Genomic DNA, 18353 nt, shown 5'->3' with positions numbered 1-18353 from the left:
TATCCCGTGATAACTTAATTCGTTATCTTAAAATATATATTCTCAAAATGGAAACAATTTTTTTTTTCTCACAATTCCTGATTTGAGTACCGAGGTCCGGGACGATAACTTGGCGGCAGTACTAAGGCGCGATGCCACCAATCAATATCCCATACACGCCCCTCCGTCTCACTTACCCCCTCCCTATACACCATATCTATGGGACTCTTGATTTTATTAACCCTCACTCTAGTTAGGCCGCATCTAGAGCATCCTCCAGGTCCACGACACGCCTTAAAGATAACTAAGATGCTAAAGCTACAAGCAGTGCAAGATAAGACACTAAGGAGAGCAGCAAAACACCGTCCATCATATGATCAGATAATCCATTTGTCAGAAAATTCTCCCCAAATTGATTGGGAGATGGCTTCTTCAATAACGAATTGTTAAAAAACACTTTCAATAGGAACATAATTGAATCTGCTTTAAGACAGATTACAAAATCATGTAATTTGAGCATTAGCAGTGGTTTATATAATTTAGATCCATTTTTGATAGATCAGTTAAAGGGCGATTTGAGTAGGAACATTGATACACATTTGTCTCACTAATTCATTGTTAATATTCTCTATCTTATGCTATTATTATCCATGTATGAGCCTATTGGCCCATAGGATGCTGCTCCTAGTCATACCCACCCAATCCCAGTCATATTTTTATCATTATACCTCACTTCACTTCACCTCTCTCCTGCCTATATGTCCAAATCTTTTGACTTGTAACTCACCCTTCTGAAGGTGTATTATTAAATACGAAAGTACTTGAGGAAATTCCTGTTTCAATTCTTCCTACGTGGTCTGACACTGTCATATATATAATATATAATATATATATATATATATAATATATATATATATATATATATATATATATATATATATATATATATATATATATATATATATATATATATATATATATATATGACCGAAAAAGTAAGATTAATAATTCTAACACAAATTTTCTCAATCTTTCGTACATTTCTTTTCACTGTTGGAGGTAAATCAAAAATCAATTCTCCAAAATTCATTTTTATTTCTAGTCTGACGCGACACGAGCGCGTTTCGTAAAACTTATTACATTTTCAAAGGCTTTAGTTTACAAATACACAACTGAATAGAACTTACGCATCTCCGATTTTATATCTACATTTGAGTGAGGTGGATGGGGTGAGGTGGCATTAACAGGGTATTAATTTCATCAAATTGATGAAATTAATACCCTATTAATGCCACCTCACCCCATCCACCTCACTCAAATGTAGATATAAAATCGGAGATGCGTAAGTTCTATTCAGTTGTGTATTTGTAAACTAAAGTCTTTGAAAATGTAATAAGTTTTACGAAACGCGCTCGTGTCGCGTCAGACTAGAAATAAAAATGAATTTTGGAGAACTGATTTTTGGTTTACCTCCAACAGTGAAAAGAAATGTACGAAAGATTGAGAAAATTCGTGTTAGAATTATTAATCTTACTTTTTCGGTCATATTTAATAATATATGTCTACAGGAAAGGAAAGATTGTTACCAAAATATACTAATATATATATATATATATATATATATATATATATATATATATATATATATATATATATATATATATATATATATATATATATCTGTCTCTCTCTCTCTCTCTCTCTCTGTATATATATATATATATATATATATATATATATATATATATATATATATATATATATATATAGAGAGAGAGAGAGAGAGAGAGAGAGAGAGAGAGAGAGAGAGAGAGAGAGAGAGAGAGAGAGAGAGAGAGAGAGAGAGAGAGAGAGAGAGAGAGAGAGAGAGAGAGAGAGAGAGAGCGAGAGAGAGAGCGAGAGAGAGAGCGAGAGAGAGAGAGAGAGAGAGAGAGAGAGAGAGAGAGAGAGAGAGAGAGAGAGAGAGAGAGAGAGAGAGAGAGAGAGAGAGAGAGAGAGAGAGAAAGATAGATATAGATAGATATAGATATATATATATACCCTCCGTGCCCCAAACTAGTCAAGACGGTCTAACCAGCTGGTTATCGATTTAGTAATATAAATAGCCAGTGTGGCCTGTAGCCGGTGTTGCCATCAGTGAGTCACCCGCTGCCTGGTAACCTCTACCACTGGCTGACTCACCAATTATTCACTCGAGTCACTCCCCCGGATGTGTTCTTGGTGAGTATAAGAGGGGTTTAGAGTGTGGTGGGGTGGGGGGGGGGGGGGGTTAGAGTGAGTCACGTGGCTGTGTTCATCCTGTCTTGGCAACAATAACATTACCACAGCATAAATTATGATTATATAATCAAGTAGTTATTATACTAATTGATAATTATAATAATTATAACATTTATAGCTTTAATAAGACTTGTGTTATAGTCAATGGATATATATAGCCTTCACCCAAACTGGCGTTGATAACTCATCAATCCCTTAATTATTATCTTCCGTATCAGCTGGTGACTTATCTTCACTCACCAGCCTTGTTTAGAGGACGGGCTGGTGTGTAACAGCTCGTCCTCACATATAAAGATCCAAGCTCGTTAATCCAGCCGCCAAACCCCCCCCCCCCCCCTGTTTATGAATGAAAAGCGGTTTACACACGACTCACAACTGATGACATCCGAACACTTCCGGAACAAGTGCTTCGCTCACGTCCTCTGTTCGAAACACAACGCTATAAATGCCTCACCCACGTACTTCAAAATACAAATAATCGTCAACAGAATCTAAACACCTAACCTAACCTACGCCTAACTATACATAGAATTTATATGTATAATATATATATATATATATATATATATATATATATATATATATATATATATATATATATATATATATATATATATATATATATATATATATATATATATATGTCGTACCTAGTAGCCAGAACGCACTTCTCAGCCTACTATTCAAGGCCCGATTTGCCTAATAAGCCAAGTTTTCCTGAATTAATATATTTACTATAATTTTTTTCTTATGAAATGATAAAGCAACCCTTTTCACTATGTATGAGGTCAATTTTTTTTATTGGAGTTAAAATTAACGTAGATATATGACCGAACCTAACCAACCCTACCTAACCTAACCTAACCTATATATATAGGTAAGGTTAGGTTAGGTAGCCAAAAAAAGCTAGGTTAGGTTAGGTTAGGTAGGTTAGGTAGACGAAAAAACATTAATTCATGAAAACTTGGCTTATTAGGCAAATCGGGCCTTGCATAGTAGGCTGAGAAGTGAGTTCTGGCTACTAGGTACGACATATATATATATATATATATATATATATATATATATATATATATATATATATATATATATATATATATATATATATTAGTATATTTTGGTAGCAGTCTTTCCTGTAGACATATTTTATTAAATATGACCGAAAAAGTAAGATTAATAATTCTAACACGAATTTTCTCAATCTTTCGTACATTATGCTTCACTGTTGGAGGTAAATCAAAAATCACTTCTCCAAAATTCATTTTTATTTCTAGTCTGACGCGACACGGGCGCGTTTCGTAAAACTTATTACATTTTCAAAGACTTCACAAATACACAACTGATTAGAACTTGCATTTCCCTGATTTTATATCTACTTTTGAGTGAGGTGGGAAGGGTGATGTGGCATTACATTTGAGTTGAGGTGGGAAGGATGATGTGGCATTAGAGGATATTAATAGGGTATTAAAAGTATCAACACAAGACAGAACACGAAACAATGGATATTGAATAGAAGTGTTTGTAGAAAGCCTATTGGTCCATATTTCTTGATGCTTCTATATTGGAGCGGAGTCTTGAGGTGGGTAGAATATAGTTGTGCAATAATTGGCTGTTGATTGCTGGTGTTGACTTCTTGATGTGTAGTGCCTCGCAAACGTCAAGCCGCCTGCTATCGCTGTATCTATCGATGATTTCTGTGTTGTTTACTAGGATTTCTCTGGCGATGGTTTGGTTATGGGAAGAGATTATATGTTCCTTAATGGAGCCCTGTTGTTTATGCATCGTTAAACGCCTAGAAAGAGATGTTGTTGTCTTGCCTATATACTGGGTTTTTTGGAGCTTACAGTCCCCAAGTGGGCATTTGAAGGCATAGACGACGTTAGTCTCTTTTAAAGCGTTCTGTTTCGTGTCTGGAGAGTTTCTCATGAGTAGGCTGGCCGTTTTTCTGGTTTTATAGTAAATCGTCAGTTGTATCCTCTGATTTTTGTCTGTAGGGATAACGTTTCTATTAACAATATCTTTCAGGACCCTTTCCTCTGTTTTATGAGCTGTGGAAAAGAAGTTCCTGTAAAATAGTCTAATAGGGGGTATAGGTGTTGTGTTAGTTGTCTCTTCAGAGGTTGCATGGCTTTTCACTTTCCTTCTTATGATGTCTTCGATGAAACCATTGGAGAAGCCGTTATTGACTAGAACCTGCCTTACCCTACAGAGTTCTTCGTCGACTTGCTTCCATTCTGAGCTGTGGCTGAGAGCACGGTCGACGTATGCGTTAACAACACTCCTCTTGTACCTGTCAGGGCAGTCGCTGTTGGCATTTAGGCACATTCCTATGTTTGTTTCCTTTGTGTAGACTGCAGTGTGGAAACCTCCGCCCTTTTCCATGACTGTTACATCTAGAAAAGGCAGCTTCCCATCCTTTTCCGTCTCGTAAGTGAAACGCAGCACGGAACTCTGCTCAAATGCCTCCTTCAGCTCCTGCAGATGTCTGACATCAGGTACCTGTGTAAAAATGTCGTCAACATACCTGCAGTATATGGCCGGTTTCAAGTTCATGTCGACTAAGACTTTTTGCTCGATGGTACCCATGTAGAAGTTTGCAAACAGGACACCTAGGGGAGAACCCATAGCGACCCCATCTACTTGCTTATACATATGCCCATCCGGGCTCAAGAAGGGTGCCTCTTTAGTACAAGCTTGGAGTAGTTTCCTCAGAATACTTTCTGGCATGTCAAGAGGAGTACAGGCTGGATCACGATACACTCTGTCGGCTATCATTCCGATTGTCTCGTCCACAGGTACGTTGGTAAACAGCGATTCTACGTCCAGCGAGGCTCTTATCCCTGTGGCCCGTGCGCCCCGCAGTAAATCCACAAATTCCTTTGGAGACTTCAGGCTGAAGGCGCAAGGAACATAAGGAGTCAGCAGGCCGTTGAGTCGCTTTGCCAATCTGTACGTGGGTGTGGGTATCTGGCTAATGATTGGCCGAAGTGGGTTTCCAGGCTTGTGCGTCTTGACATTTCCATACGCATATCCAGGTTTATATTCCCCAATGATCTTTGGCAGGTGGAGTCCGGATTTCTTGGCGTTCACAGTTTCGATCAGTTTGTTGACCTTTGCTTTTAATTCGGCTGTAGTGTCCTTCGTTACCCTTTGGAACTTAGTTTGGTCAGAGAGTATGATGTTCATTTTCGCCAGATATTCGTCTTTTTTAAGAATGACATATATTGGCGACTTGTCACCTCTCCTGACAACTATCTCCTTGTTCTCGCGAAGGCTTTTAGCTGCCGCTCTAAGCTCGGGGGACAGTATGGTGCTTCTGTAGTTGCCTCGATTCTTTCCTCCTTCTGCAATAAGTTCTGCTTGTAAGGTATCTTTGGTAGTGACCTTCTTTTGTGTCTCGAGGTCGAATATGTCGTCCAACAGAATTTCCAACTCCACTTTCCGGGCCATTTCACTCGGTCTGGACATAACATGACAGTTTATGCCCAGATTTAGGAGAGTGACCTGGTCCTCAGTGAGGTTAATTCCTGCAAGGTTCAGGAAGCCATCTCTTGGTCGTGGAATTGCCATAGGTCCTCCATATAAGGAGGACCTATGGCAATTATTATTAGAATTTAGTTAATCTTACGTGTTAGAATTATTAATCTTACTTTTTCGGTCATATTTAATAAAATATGTCTACAGGAAAGACTGCTACCAAAATATACTAATGTTAAAGTGCACGACCCAGCAGCAAGGAATCAAGCCTTCACGATAAAATATCGCCAGGATCTGATTCGTGATCAGATATACAAGGCAGAGAATGAAATCAAAGACAAAAAAACGCAACTACTTCATGCTACAAACGAGTGGAGAAATAGCAACATCGACCATAGTATCCGTACCCGCATTGAACAACACCTCGACATCCTCACAGACCAACATCACCTCAGCACTGAAACAAGGATTATCAAGAAACTAACAACATTATATGGAGGACCTATGGCAATTCCACGACCAAGAGATGGCTTCCTGAACCTTGCAGGAATTAACCTCACTGAGGACCAGGTCACTCTCCTAAATCTGGGCATAAACTGTCATGTTATGTCCAGACCGAGTGAAATGGCCCGGAAAGTGGAGTTGGAAATTCTGTTGGACGACATATTCGACCTCGAGACACAAAAGAAGGTCACTACCAAAGATACCTTACAAGCAGAACTTATTGCAGAAGGAGGAAAGAATCGAGGCAACTACAGAAGCACCATACTGTCCCCCGAGCTTAGAGCGGCAGCTAAAAGCCTTCGCGAGAACAAGGAGATAGTTGTCAGGAGAGGTGACAAGTCGCCAATATATGTCATTCTTAAAAAAGACGAATATCTGGCGAAAATGAACATCATACTCTCTGACCAAACTAAGTTCCAAAGGGTAACGAAGGACACTACAGCCGAATTAAAAGCAAAGGTCAACAAACTGATCGAAACTGTGAACGCCAAGAAATCCGGACTCCACCTGCCAAAGATCATTGGGGAATATAAACCTGGATATGCGTATGGAAATGTCAAGACGCACAAGCCTGGAAACCCACTTCGGCCAATCATTAGCCAGATACCCACACCCACGTACAGATTGGCAAAGCGACTCAACGGCCTGCTGACTCCTTATGTTCCTTGCGCCTTCAGCCTGAAGTCTCCAAAGGAATTTGTGGATTTACTGCGGGGCGCACGGGCCACAGGGATAAGAGCCTCGTTGGACGTAGAATCGCTGTTTACCAACGTACCTGTGGACGAGACAATCGGAATGATAGCCGACAGAGTGTATCGTGATCCAGCCTGTACTCCTCTTGACATGCCAGAAAGTATTCTGAGGAAACTACTCCAAGCTTGTACTAAAGAGGCACCCTTCTTGAGCCCGGATGGGCATATGTATAAGCAAGTAGATGGGGTCGCTATGGGTTCTCCCCTAGGTGTCCTGTTTGCAAACTTCTACATGGGTACCATCGAGCAAAAAGTCTTAGTCGACATGAACTTGAAACCGGCCATATACTGCAGGTATGTTGACGACATTTTTACACAGGTACCTGATGTCAGACATCTGCAGGAGCTGAAGGAGGCATTTGAGCAGAGTTCCGTGCTGCGTTTCACTTACGAGACGGAAAAGGATGGGAAGCTGCCTTTTCTAGATGTAACAGTCATGGAAAAGGGCGGAGGTTTCCACACTGCAGTCTACACAAAGGAAACAAACATAGGAATGTGCCTAAATGCCAACAGCGACTGCCCTGACAGGTACAAGAGGAGTGTTGTTAACGCATACGTCGACCGTGCTCTCAGCCACAGCTCAGAATGGAAGCAAGTCGACGAAGAACTCTGTAGGGTAAGGCAGGTTCTAGTCAATAACGGCTTCTCCAATGGTTTCATCGAAGACATCATAAGAAGGAAAGTGAAAAGCCATGCAACCTCTGAAGAGACAACTAACACAACACCTATACCCCCTATTAGACTATTTTACAGGAACTTCTTTTCCACAGCTCATAAAACAGAGGAAAGGGTCCTGAAAGATATTGTTAATAGAAACGTTATCCCTACAGACAAAAATCAGAGGATACAACTGACGATTTACTATAAAACCAGAAAAACGGCCAGCCTACTCATGAGAAACTCTCCAGACACGAAACAGAACGCTTTAAAAGAGACTAACGTCGTCTATGCCTTCAAATGCCCACTTGGGGACTGTAAGCTCCAAAAAACCCAGTATATAGGCAAGACAACAACATCTCTTTCTAGGCGTTTAACGATGCATAAACAACAGGGCTCCATTAAGGAACATATAATCTCTTCCCATAACCAAACCATCGCCAGAGAAATCCTAGTAAACAACACAGAAATCATCGATAGATACAGCGATAGCAGGCGGCTTGACGTTTGCGAGGCACTACACATCAAGAAGTCAACACCAGCAATCAACAGCCAATTATTGCACAACTATATTCTACCCACCTCAAGACTCCGCTCCAATATAGAAGCATCAAGAAATATGGACCAATAGGCTTTCTACAAACACTTCTATTCAATATCCATTGTTTCGTGTTCTGTCTTGTGTTGATACTTTTAATACCCTATTAATATCCTCTAATGCCACATCATCCTTCCCACCTCAACTCAAATGTAATGCCACATCACCCTTCCCACCTCACTCAAAAGTAGATATAAAATCAGGGAAATGCAAGTTCTAATCAGTTGTGTATTTGTGAAGTCTTTGAAAATGTAATAAGTTTTACGAAACGCGCCCGTGTCGCGTCAGACTAGAAATAAAAATGAATTTTGGAGAAGTGATTTTTGATTTACCTCCAACAGTGAAGCATAATGTACGAAAGATTGAGAAAATTCGTGTTAGAATTATTAATCTTACTTTTTCGGTCATATTTAATAAAATATATATATATATATATATATATATATATATATATATATATATATATATATATATATATATATATATATATATATATATATATAATAATTAACCCCAATAAACCATCTGACTTTGGCTTATGAGTTTGACACCCCCTCCCCCCTCCCCCTCCCCCCTCCCCCTCCCCCTCCCCTTCCCCCTCCCCCTTCCTCACTCCCAGTCCTTAGTTCCACTTGTTCCCCTCCTCCTTCTTCCCCCCCCCCCCCCCCATCTTTCTTCTTAGTTACGTCCTCTCAACCATTCAACCTTCTACCCCCCCCCCCTCTTGTACTTCTTTGTTTAAATGGGGCGGGGGAAGTTGAGATAATGGAGAGGGGCAGGTGAAGGGAAACGTTTTGGAAATGTGATATATTAGGGAAGGTTATGAGAGCTGGCGGGCTGTCCGCCTTGCTGACTCGATCTATATTTTTGTATATAATTTTGCCCCGAGGGGCGAGTTTATTGGGCAGCGTAACTCATCCTGTGAGTGGACACACCGCCATAGTGACAGTATTGGGCAGCGTAACTCATCCTGTGGGTGGACACACCGCCATAGTGACAGTATTGGGCAGCGTAACTCATCCTGTGGGTGGACACACCGCCATAGTGACAGTATTGGGCAGCGTAACTCATCCTGTGAGTGGACACACCGCCATAGTGACAGTATTGGGCAGCGCCACTCATCCTGTGGGTGGACACACCGCCATAGTGACAGTATTGGGCAGCGTAACTCATCCTGTGGGTGGACACACCGCCATAGTGACAGTATTGGGCAGCGTAACTCATCCTGTGGGTGGACACACCGCCATAGTGACAGTATTGGGCAGCGTAACTCATCCTGTGGGTGGACACACCGCCATAGTGACAGTATTGGGCAGCGTAACTCATCCTGTGGGTGGACACACCGCCATAGTAGCATGTACAACACTCCCCAATAGGAAGAAAACATTATTCAACACCCCTAAAATTAACGTTATCTTGCGGGTGCAAAATGGGGGAATCTTTTAAGAACTGTCCCCACAATGTACCCACACTGTACCCACACTGTACCTACACTGTACCCACACTGTACCCACACTGTACCCACACTATACCCTCACTGTACCCACACTGTACCCTCACTGTACCCACACTGTACCTACACTGTACCCACACTGTACCTACACTGTACCCACACTGTGGCTGTTGGCCGCTAAGGTAAGCCTCTTCTCTCTTGTCAAAGAGCTGTACCACCTAATGGTGCTTGCGGGGGGGTTGAGCTTTGGCTCTTTGGTCCCGCCTCTCAACTGTCAATCAACTGTTGTATAGATGCTTGGAGTGAGTGTGTGAGAGGTGTATTTCACCATATATGTATGTATATAGATGTATACTGTGAAGCATACAAGTATACACACTGGGACGCTTCCACACATGAAGGGAGGAGAGTGGTGCAGGGTTGGGTGTAGGATAGTAGTGTTTGTTGATTGAGGGGGAGGGATAAGGCTGGTCAGGGAGGTGTTGGAGGAGGGGGGACAGGGTCAGGGAGGAGAGGGATGAGGGGGGGAGGGGTGGATAACATGTGGTGAGGGTAGTGGTGAAGATGACCACATCCTGTACTACCAGGACACACTCACACACTCTCTCTCTCCCTCTCTCTGGTGAACCCCAGAAGGCGTGGGGGGGGGGGTGAACACCAGCAGGCGTGTGGGGGTGAACCCCAGCAGGCGTGGGGGGGGTGAACCCCAGCAGGCGTGGGGGGGTGAACCCCAGCAGGCGTGGGGGGGGTGAACTCCAGCAGGCGTGGGGGGGGTGAACCCCAGCAGGCGTGGGGGGGGTGAACCCCAGCAGGCGTGGGGGGGGTGAACCCCAGCAGGCGTGGGGGGGGTGAACCCCAGCAGGCGTGGGGGGGTGAACACCAGCAGGCGTGGGGGGGTGAACCCCAGCAGTTGTGGGGGTGAACACCAGCAGGCGTGGGGGGTGAACCCCAGCAGTTGTGGGGGTGAACCCCAGCAGGCGTGTGGGGGTGGACCCCAGCAGGCGTGGGGGGGGGGTTAACCCCAGCAGGCGTGTGGGGGTGGACCCCAGCAGGCGTGGGGTGGACCCCAGGAGGCAGGTGTGGCTGGCGTATGTGAATCAGACGAGACTATTGATTCCGGCGTGAGTCATGGCGTAGAGCCCCCCCCCCCAGGGTCTGGGGGGGGGGCACCCCTCCCCTAGTGGCAGGGGGGGTGGGGGGTCCCACGCTAGACACTATATGTTGTTGTTTATAATATTCTATTATTATGCTTTTGTGATTATTCAAGCTGCTTGTTACTAACCTCCGCTGGCGACCGGGCCCCAGGTCTGTACTCACCTAGTTGCGGGGGTTGAGCTCTGCTCTTTCGGCCCGCCTCTCAACTGTCAATCAACTGTTTCTACTACTACTACTACTATTTTTTTTTTCACACCACACACACACACTCACCCCAGGAAGGTGCCCGTGACAGCTGACTAACTCCCAGATACCTATTTACTGCTAGGTAACAGGGGCATAGGGTGAAAGAAACTCTGCCCATCGTTTCTCGACGGCGCCCGGGATCGAACCCGGGACCACAGGATCACGTGTCCGGCGTGCTGTCCGCTCGGCCACAGGCTCCCTAGAAGTGTCTGTCATGTCTCCCGACAGCCGCTTCCACAAATTGACAATTATTTTTTTGATTAGTAAATATTGACATAATTCATGTCTAATCTGATATTATTTTAATTGTCTTTTATTTATTTATTTATTTAGTTATTTATATATATACAAGAAGGTACATTGGGATTGTGAGGATACATAGCATAGTAATTACATTCTTGTAAAGCCACTAGTACGCGCAGCGTTACGGGCAGTTCTGTCAGTTCTATCAGTTCATTGTGTTCTATCTTGTGTTGATACGTTTAGTGAACAGCTCGCTTACGTTCTTCAACCCGCCCTCCTAATAGAAGGTCGTATTTTGACGTATATACTCTACCTAAGGTCAGAAACTCTCGTACTAGAAAATGGTCGCGGCTCGCGAAAGTGACGTACTGTCCCGTTTTCTGTTCTGGGTCCTCTGGTAAGGTTAGGATAAGGGGGCACTTTAGTACGACAGTTTCTGGATGTTGGGAAACCCAAGGAGGTCGGGCATCATCAGTGTCCCTGTGTCCCCCTCCCTTGGGGTCTGGGGTCAGGGGGTCAGGGACCTCCCATATAGTCACAGAATGAAGACTTATTCATTTGCAGGCGATAAGTCACAATAACGTGGCTGAAGTATGTTGACCAGACCACACACTAGAAATTGAAGGGACGACGACGGACCGAAACGTCGTCGTCCCTTCAATTTCTAGTGTGTGGTCTGGTCAACTTATTCATTTGTTTTCTCTACAGCTGTGAGGAGCAGCAGGAGACGTGATGTCTACATGTGGACGTTTACAGTCAGAAACAATTAGGCAAATACTGCGTGTATGGAAGAAGTTGTGGTCACACACCTCCCACACACCTGCCACACACCTGCTGACCACCGCAGAAGGCAAAGGTACAGACAGACTCGTGTGCTGGTCGCGGTGAGGATTTTCTTGAAGATTGAATCATCTCCCAATAAAAGCTAATATTCTATAGGCCTAACATCCCCATATTCAGGGGACAGTCTCCCTTCCCCCCCCCCCCCCGGCCGGGCCACGGAGTGCAGCCCCAGCGTGAGGGGGATAGAACACACCCAAGTCCCAAAGTGGTCTCACACGATGGTTGGCAACTTAGTTTAATTAACTACATTTTTTATAATTAATATGATACTCTCGTGTACTTACCTAGTTGTACTTAATTGTGCTTGCGGGGGTTGAGCTCAGGCTCTTTGGTCCCGCCTCTCAACTGTCAATCAACTAATGTACAGGTTCCTGAGCCTACTGGGCTCTATCATATCTTGAAGCTGTGTATGGAGTCAGCCTCCACCACATCACTGCCTAATGCATTCCATTTGTCAACCACTCTGACACTGAAAAAAATCTTTCTAACGCCTCTATGGCTCATTTGGGTACTCAGTTTCCACCTGTGTCCCCTAGTGCGTGTGCCCCTTGTGTTAAATATTCTGTCTTTATCTACCCTGTCAATTGCTTTGAGAATCTTGTATGTGGGGATCATGTCCCTCCAAACTCTTCTGTCTCCCAGTGATGTGAGGTTTAATTCCCGTAGTCTCTCCTCGTAGCTCATACCTCTCAGCTCGGGTACTAGTCTGGTGGCAAACCTTTGAACTTTTTCTAGTTTAGTCTTATGCTTGACTAGATATGGACTCCATGCTGGAGCCACCTACATCTGAATGATTCCTTACACAAGTTTCTAAAGGCCGTTCTTATGTTAGCCAACCTGGCATATGCCGCTGATATTATCCTCTTGACATGAGCTTCAGGAGACAGGTCTGGCGTGATATCAACCCTCAGGTCTTTCTCTCTCTCTGACTCTTGAAGTATTTCATCTCCCAAATGATACCTTGTATCTGGTCTCCTGCTTCCTACACCTATTTTCATTACATTGCATTTGCTTTGGTTAAAATCTAACAACCATTTGTTCGACCATTTCTTCAGCTTGTCTAGGTCTTCTTGAAGCCTCAAGCTGTTCTCCTCTGTCTTAATCCTTCTCCTTAAACTTTCATGTGTGTACTCACCTATTTGTACTCACCTATTTGTGCTTGCAGGATCGAGCATTGACTCTTGGATCCCGCCTTTCCAGCCATTGGTTGTTTACAGCAATGACTCCTGTCCCATTTCCCTATCATACCTAATTTTAAAAGTATGAATAGAGTTTGCTTCCACAACCTGTTCCCCAAGTGCATTCCATTTTTCCACTACTCTCACGCTAAAAGAAAACTTCCTAACATCTCTGTGACTCACCTGAGTTTCCAGTTTGCACCCATGTCCCCTCGTTCTGTTATTATTACGTGCGAACATTTCATCTATTTCCACTTTGTCAATTCCCCTGAGTATTTTATATGTCCCTATCATATCTCCTCTCTCCCTTCGTTTCTCTAGTGTCGTAAGGTTCAGTTCCTTCAGACGCTCTTCATATCCCATCCCTCGTAACTCTGGGACAAGCCTCGTCGCAAACCTCTGAACCTTCTCCAGTTTCTTTATGTTTCTTCAGGTGGGGGCTCCATGATGGCGCGGCATACTCTAAGACGGGTCTCACGTAGGCAGTGTAAAGCGCCCTAAAAGCCTCCTCATTTAGGTTTCTGAATGAAGTTCTAATTTTCGCCAGTGTAGAGTACGCTGCTGTCGTTATCCTATTTATATGTGCCTCAGGAGTTAGATTAGGTGACACATCCACTCCCAGGTCTCTTTCTCGAATCGTTACAGGTAGGCAGTTCCCCTTATATATTCCCCTTACACACTAGAGTGTATACAAGGCCCGCCTACATGACGCTGGTGGTACTCACCAGTACGGAACAATCAGCGCCTCGCCCTCACACCGATAAACACCCAATATTTCACAGATAGTTTTTCTTTCTTTCTACGTGGCCACATACTTACCATGCTAACCAGCATATATATACATTTCCTCCTGTCCTCCATGGATGAGGGTTAGAGATCTGTTAAACATATAGTTCAGTGATTTATTGAACAATCAATTACAGAAGGTGGTTGTAGTGCTTTTTAAAACGCTTCTCTGAGCTACATACAGAGGGAGAGTAGGACATTGTGGAATGTGAACTGTCTGAATATATAACAAGTCTAATTATATGCAAAAAAATTACAATGTTTTTAAAGTTGCCTGGGAATCTCTTGGCCCACATCCTAGACGTTATCTCCACACACCCACAAACCCAGGTTATCTTGAGATGAGGTTATCTTGAGATGATTTCGGGGCTTTAGTGTCCCCGCGGCCCGGTCCTCGACCAGGCCTCCACCCCCAGGAAGCAGCCCGTGACAGCTGACTAAATCCCAGGTACCTATTTACTGCTAGGTAACAGGGGCATTCAGGGTGAAAGAAACTTTGCCCATTTGTTTCTGCCTCGTGCGGGAATCGAACCCGCGCCACAGAATTACGAGTCCTGCGCGCTATCCACCAGGCTACGAGGCCCCTACGCTGAAGATTCCTTGAAGAATTCCCACCGACCTGCTCTGACACCCTTCTAAGGCACTCTGGCCACCCCCCCCCCTGGCACCCAAAGGCTAATCACAACATCTGTGTCTATAATCACTGAGCATAACCAGGACAATGCAGGTCACCCCAATTGTGGTGGGCAAGAGGCGGAGTGCGTGACCTGACCCCCACTGAGGGGTGAGAGGACAGGCTGGAGGTCAAACCTGGCCTCCAGGAGGCTAGCCTGGAGGTGGGGGGGGGAGGTAGACGGGAAATTTAAATTTGCATTTTGCCCCGAGGGGCGAGTTTATTGGGCAGCACCACTCATCCTGTGAGTGAACACACCGCTATAGCAGCATGTACAACACTTCCCAATAGGAAGAAAACCCGCTGGGTTGTTCATAGAGAGGCCAAGTGCACTTCACATTACCACACCAGGTTATGCTGGGTCACATCATGTCTGGGTGACAGACAGTGACCACAACGTGTGTGATAACCACCGATCATCAGCCTCCCTCTGACCCATCCCACATGCTAGCTCACTCATTCACTCGTTTGTGTACTCATATGAACATTAGAATATAACAATAGAGTACACCTGACTCACTCGTTCACTCACCGTCACCAACTGGCCCACTTCAACACTCACCAATGCACCACTATACTAGCCACTATCTAGAATTGTCAGTAAAGACAAGACTGGAGCAGTTCCCAGAAATCATAAACAAATACTGTACAGATCTCCAGGTTTGTGTGGAGACAGGAAGCCCCTTCACCGTCCTCCCGTCGCCGTCTGTCTTACACAGTACTGGTTTATGTTGGGCTTCACGCCTCTCAACCCCTGCACGGTTATTAAGGCAACAACAGCTTGCAAGAACCAGCAACCAGCCAGCAAGAATACCTTAGTCCTGAATATAGTTACCTGAGGAGGACAAGCTTGGTAAGGACGGAGCACCACGGACACAGAGCGGGAAGAACATGTCTGACAAACTTGATAATAATAATTATAATAATAATAATTTTTATTTAGGTGATGTACATACATAAAGAGATTTTACAAAGTTTGTTGGCTTTAAAGATAGAGCTAGTACATACAATGCCTAAAGCCACTATTACGCAAAGCGTTTCGGATAGAGTTCTTTGACAAGATCACCAGGATAATGTTAATAGAAAGACAATTCCCTTACAAAAGGTTAGTGCTAGTATAACTAGTAAGACGCTAAACTGGGCCCATACCCACTGATTGTCATAAATTGTATACTTTGACATTCAGGAAAGTCCTGGGTAAATACTGGCTGGGAACATGGTTGTTGATTTGTGGAACAGGTTACCGGGGTGACATCATAGACTCTGGATCACTTGGTTGTAAATAGGTAAAGTGTGTCATGTCACTAGCTGCCACCTCATTGGCTACGTTGTTTGTAATGTCATTGGTTGTAATGTTATCTATGCCGGTCGTCATGTCACTGAATGTAACGTCACTGGCGGTCACGTCACGATGTTACCTTATTGGGTGTCATGTTACTGGATGTCACTTCACTGGCCGTGACTGCTGTGTCATGTCACTGGCATATCGTGTCAGCGGACACGCGCCACTGGGAAATGTGCCAAGTTATAACCGGTAGTTATCACGCCATGTGAAATGTAGGTGGGTCAATACTTCCGGTGGCGGTGGCGGTGGTGAGGCAGGAGCGGGGATCTAACCGGAGACTGCCGCCCCTCGCTCCTCCTCCCTCACTTATCTGGAAGAAATCGAACACTTCGTTAAATAAGCGACGCATTATAAAAAAGCAAAATATAGCATCGTGTAATTAACGTTCCTTATGTAGCGGCCTCGACAGGTTACAGTTCGCTTGCTTGCGTTCGTACGTTTCTGGCAGCGCCTATCTGTAAAGTACAACTTGAAAAATAGCATAAAAGACAAATGGAGGGGACCTTCGACAAGCCGCCGGCTTCCTGTCCTCGTCGAGGCCACTAGTGTTAGTGGCTCCCAGGTAAACTCGGGTAAAACATTTGCCATCAACCCTCAACCTTACATTATGATACGGGAGACGCAGTGGGAGGTGCTCGTCCCGTGCAGCACTCAGTAGGAGGGGGACAAGAGGACAGGAATACCACAGCTGTCCACAGCTCCTCCCACACCTGGTGTGGGACACGACGCCACCGCCCCCACCTCTCCACTCAGTCACCCATCCAGTTAGTAGGCATCCATCAGTCTCAGGAGACTATGGAGTTGCGCTCTGGTTGTCGGTCAGGAGTGGCCTCACCGGGGCGCAAAGCCAGGGTAGGTTGATATGGAGAAGCTGTTACCCAGGTAGCAGGTCCCCCCCTCTCCACGGCGCTGAAAGTCAGTTACTGTACTGACAAAACCACGGTGTTAGGGGGCATATATAGCTGAGTGTGTCGTCTTGTTCGCCACCATCAGTCCGGCAACCAGGAGGCCTGGTCGACGACCGGGCCGCGGGGACGCTAAGCCCCGGAAGCACCTCAAGGTAACCTCAAGGTAACCATCTCTCTCTCTCTCAACCTCTCAGCATCAGTGACGCCTTCCTTGTAGAGGCTGTAAGTACAGGCTGTTACACTTGACCATCGTGAGTCCATATATGACTTACCATCGTATGGGATATTAGAGGAACTCGTAGCGACAACACAGCACCAGAAATCAGAGCAGCAGTCTACCTGTCACCAAACTATGCTGATCCAAACACTGGCCTCAGCGGCAAGCAATCACAACCATTCACGGGCTGGAAATCGTAGCTATAATTATTCTAATTTGCTTAGATCAGATATTTTAATATATATAAGTCTAACAGTACAAACCGTCCACCAGACTGTGCGACACAGTGGAGGGCCAGGATCAGGTTGGGTTACCGTTACTTGTAGCAGGTGGCTATACCGTTACCTGTAGCAGGTGGCCACACCGTTACCTGTGGCAGGTGGCTACACCGTTACCTGTGGCAGGTGGCTATACCGTTACTTGTAGCAGGTGGCTATACCGTTACCTGTGGCAGGTGGCTATATACCGTTACCTGTGGCAGGTGGCTACACCGTTACCTGTGGCAGGTGGCTACACAGTTACCTGTGGCAGGTGGCTATACCGTTACCTGTGGCAGGTGGCTATACCGTTACCTGTGGCAGGTGGCTACACCGTTACCTGTGGCAGGTGGCTATATACCGTTACCTGTGGCAGGTGGCTATACCGTTACCTGTGGCAGGTGGCTACACCGTTACCTGTGGCAGGTGGCTACACCGTTACCTGTGGCAGGTGGCTATACCGTTACCTGTGGCAGGTGGCTACACCGTTACCTGTGGCAGGTGGCTATATACCGTTACCTGTGGCAGGTGGCTATATACCGTTACCTGTGGCAGGTGGCTATACCGTTACCTGTGGCAGGTGGCTACACCGTTACCTGTGGCAGGTGGCTACACCGTTACCTGTGGCAGGTGGCTACACCGTTACCTGTGGCAGGTGGCTACACCGTTACCTGTGGCAGGTGGCTACACCGTTACCTGTGGCAGGTGGCTATACCGTTACCTGTGGCAGGTGGCTACACCGTTACCTGTGGTAGGTGGCTACACCGTTACCTGTGGCAGGTGGCTACACCGTTACCTGTGG

The 18353-nt window shown here is 45.0% G+C and overlaps 1 long non-coding RNA gene across 1 annotated transcript; it reads right to left on the bottom strand.

Moving 5' to 3' along the window:
• Nucleotides 1-14507: 14507 nt before the first annotated feature.
• On the bottom strand, nt 14508-18067 carry LOC138363045 (uncharacterized). The gene is made up of 2 exons (XR_011227996.1): nt 16243-18067; nt 14508-15659 (listed from the first exon to the last, which is right to left on the bottom strand). It is a non-coding gene; the product is annotated as an uncharacterized lncRNA (long non-coding RNA).
• Between the last annotated feature and the right edge of the window lie 286 nt (nt 18068-18353).

This window comes from Procambarus clarkii, chromosome 10, assembly GCF_040958095.1.
Source record: "Procambarus clarkii isolate CNS0578487 chromosome 10, FALCON_Pclarkii_2.0, whole genome shotgun sequence".
Taxonomy (NCBI): Eukaryota; Metazoa; Arthropoda; class Malacostraca; order Decapoda; family Cambaridae; genus Procambarus; species Procambarus clarkii.
This window is presented reverse-complemented; position numbering and strand designations above follow the sequence as displayed.